Below are 4184 nucleotides of genomic sequence, written 5' to 3'. Positions count from 1 at the left end.
AGCAACTATGTTCTAATAGAAAAGGGGGTGTTTACTCCACCATCCCAAATGGTGTCCTAAGATAGTGAAGTATGGCTTGAAAAATTCAACAATAAGGGCTGCGACAAGGTAAATTGCGAATTTTTTCATCCTTACATGTGCATCAAATCAATGAAATTTGGAACTTGTTACAATCCCAGGTGCAAGACCGTCCATGTGAAAGGGACACAACGGAGGCGCCAGTCCCTGTTACCCATATAGGACTTCGTACTCTCAACTTTATTTCCGTGGTCATGAGTTCATGAAAAGGTTACACCAAGATGGTTACATTCGAGAACTCTAGCGGTCACAGTGCTAATTGAATGGACGCAATAAATACGAACCCACCAGTCCTCCCCCAGTTGGATACAACGGATAATTAGAATGATAATAGACAAATAACTAAAAATTAGCCTGCCTGAAAGTGAGCTGGGGGAGTGATAATGCGTCCAAAAGAAGAGATATTACGGGATGAAAGAACTTCTTCGTCCAAAAAGGCAGGCTTGATTCGGTCCAAAGAAACACAGACGATTTCCGTCAATATTGAGCGTTGCAGTTTTTCGTATCGGATCGTAATATTTGAAATGGGCCACGATAAGGGCGATGAAGAGGAGGACGAACAGCATCCACTCGGAGAAAGGCATGAGTGGCATTAGACATATTTTTAAGAAGGTGGGGTTTTCCTGAGTTGCCATGATGATCAGGGGCGAGACGAGGAAGAGAAGCAATAGTTTTTCGAAGATTATCGACAAAACAATCGTTATCACGTGCTTGAAACCGGATCAAAAAAGTCCCTGGCAATCTTAAAGATGTGCCAGATGCATGTTAGCGGCCGAGTAACCATTTTGTTTGACAGCCGAACGAATTCCCATCATTACTATTGGAATCTCGTCATACCATGATGAATTGTTCAAGCGAGCCATCAGAGACGCCTTGAACTGACGATGGAATCTTTCTATCATACCGTTCGCTTGAGGATGATATGCTGTTGTTCGAATGCGTTCAATACCCAAAAATTCGCAAAGTCTCTTCCACAAATCCGATTCAAATTGACGACCCTGATCAGTAGTAACCAAACGAGGGCAACCGTATCGCGAAATCCAGTGATGAAGCAATGCTGAGGCACAAGAACGAGCCGTGCAATTTTGAAGTGGAACGACTTCTACCCATCGGGAGAAGCGGTCAATGATTGTCAAGACATAACAAAATCCGTGATTTTCAGGCAAAGGACCGACCAGGTCTAGATGGAGATGTTCGAATCGTTGATCCGGTTGTGGAATTCTCTCAAAAGCAGTCTTTTGATGAGTGAACACTTTGGATGATTGACATTGTAAACAGATTCGGGCCAAGATCGCACGTCCTTATTCATGCCGGCCACACAAACTTGGACGAGACCAACTTCTGTGAAGCTTTTATCCCTGGATGTGATAAGCTATGGAGGCGATTGAAAGCGGGTCTACGGAATGAATCTGGAAGTAAAGGTCTTGCTTGTCCTGGGAAATGTCACAAGCAAGAAGCATTGGTGTATCGGGCAGGGAGAACTGACGAATATCCAGAGTTGAATGAGTGGGTGAAGCAATGAATTGTTGAAGTGAGGTATCCTCTAATTGTGCTCGGCCACTTCAGTATAATCGAGATCTTTATCACTAAATTGAGTGCCAATTGCATACACTTCGTATGGTAATTTTGGGCCAAAGAAGATCCAAACCGAGAGAGAGGGTCAGCAACGAAATTGTCTTTTCCACTGACATGCTGAATATCAACGCAAAATTCGCTAATGAAGCTGAATTGACGACATTGACGATCCGACCACTTGGGATTCGCGACATGCATTGCAGAGGTGATCGGTTTATGATCAGTGAAAATCGTAAATGTTCTGCCTTCAAGCAATGATCTGAAAAATTTGATGGCTTCGTGAATGGCCAACAATTCTTTATCAAAAGCCGCGTATTTAACCTGAGTCTGGTTCAACTTTCGGCTAAAAAACCAGCGGTCGCCACTGTCCAGAGGTAAGTTGCTCTACGACAGCTCCAATCCCAACGTCGGATGCGTCGGTAATCAAACGTAGATGGGCTCTGGGTGAGGAAAAGCCAATACGGAAGCTCGTTTCACAATGCTTTTAGCACGAATAAAAGCTTGTTCCAGCTTGTCGGACCATTCTATCTTCTCCCTTTTCTGTCTCAATAGATCGTGAAATGGTGCTAGGTGAGAAGAGCAATTGGGAACAAAACGGTGATAATAATTGATCATGCCAATGAACTTCCGCACGTCCGATTTGTTTGACGGTATTCCAAACGAATCAATGGCGTCCAGTCGGTCACGTTGAGGTGTGATTCCACCAGACGGAATGTCGTGTCCCAAGAGAAAGAGAGAGACTGCTTCCCAAAAACACTTTTGTTTTGATGGCAGGCTAGGCCAAATTCTTTAATTCGTTTGAAGACAGCTTCCAAGTGTGATCGTGTGTTTCTTCTGGTTGCGACTAAATATGAGGATATCATCCAAGTAGACATAAGTGAATGAGAAGTCTTGAAAAAACAGAGTCCACAAAACGCTGAAATGTTTGACCGGCATTGCATAGACCGAAAGGCATCCTTAAATATTCAAAAAAGACCGAAAGGGTTGATGATGGCAGTTTTCTGAATTGCTTCCTCGTCTAAAGGAATTTGATGATAAGCGCGGACCAAATCCATTTTACTGAAAACCAAACAACCCGAAACTCGAGATGCCAAATCAGAAATGTTAGGTAGAGGATATTTGTCCGTTGAGTTCTGCTATTCAACGCTCGATAGTCTCCAACGATCCGCCATGATCCATCCTTTTTACGAACCATGTGCATTGGAGAACTCCAAGGGGAAGAACTTCGCCTCATTATGCCCAGCCTCACCATCGTGCCAAACTCAGCTTTAGCGGCTGCAAATTTTCTTGGGACAATGGACGGGGTTTGGCGGAAACAGGCGGGCCGTTGAAAATGATGTGATGCCGGGTAAAATGCAATACGGGATCCTTGGAAAAATTTGGCTCACGAAAAATGAAAGCATAAGATCGAACGAGGTCGATAAACCCCCTGGAGAAATCTCATTGATGCCGAGTTCCAGGGACGAATTTGCATGGGCAGACACACACGGGTTATCTGATTGACATGCACGAATCCATCGACCAGTCTCCTTTGATCCAAGTAAGCCTGCGTGTAAATCAACAATAAGTTGATGGGGGAGAGAAAATCTGCACCAATAATTGGTTCGGAGACTTCGGCCAAAAGAAAAACCCAGTGGAGAGGTGCACCAATGTCCAAATTAAGATTGAGCTCACAGACTCCAAACACGGGTATCGATGTTGAATTTGCAGCAGATAGTTGGCCAATAGCACGAGAACGTTTGAATTGTTTATTTGCCGGTAAAACACTAACAGCAGATCCCGAATCAATTAAAAGCGTCTGGAAGTTAGTCGATCTTTTACTCGTAGTAACCGGTGAAAATCCTTGGGGAGCTCGCCACCGGTGACACGGAGAAGGATTTTAGTTTTCCGAACGCTGGACGGTTTTTGTCACCCAAGTGCAAGGAGAAACGCATTTCTGGCCCTCCTACCGAAGCGCTGGTGATAGAAGCACAACCGAGATGTTCTGGAAATTCCATTCACCGAAAGATGCGTTCCGAGGTTGGCCAAAATTGCTTTCGATACGCTTTCCACAAAGTCATGAGGATCAAATTTGCAGAAAATGAGGAGGGAGCAACCGAAGCATTCAACGCGTTTGATTGGCACAGAAAATTGAGCTTTGGGAGGAACTGATCTTTCAAATTGACTACCATAACATCAGCATGCGCTGCCACTCTTCCAAATTGCAAGAGGGAACCATAACGCTTAGTGCTGGAACAATCTCCTTTGGCATTGCTGCAATGAATTGAGTGCGCTTCATATCCTCAGACACCATTCAATCCACTAATCATGCCTTTGATGATATTGAGCAATCGGCTAGGCTTTTGGTCGCTGAGATGAAAACCGTTCATGATAGTCATGCGCTTTAAACGCGTATCGTCCACCGTCTCGTTCCAAGGAGAGATGACAAGGAGTGGCAGCCTTGTAGGCGTCCCCTGTGATATTGTGCTTCGGGGTTACGTCATGTGTGCCTCGCTTTGCTTCATCACTAAATAATTTTAAAGGATGATTGA

This window comes from Tigriopus californicus, chromosome 12 (assembly GCF_007210705.1).
Source record: "Tigriopus californicus strain San Diego chromosome 12, Tcal_SD_v2.1, whole genome shotgun sequence".
NCBI lineage: Eukaryota > Metazoa > Arthropoda > Copepoda > Harpacticoida > Harpacticidae > Tigriopus > Tigriopus californicus.
Note: the sequence above shows the minus strand (reverse complement) of the source record.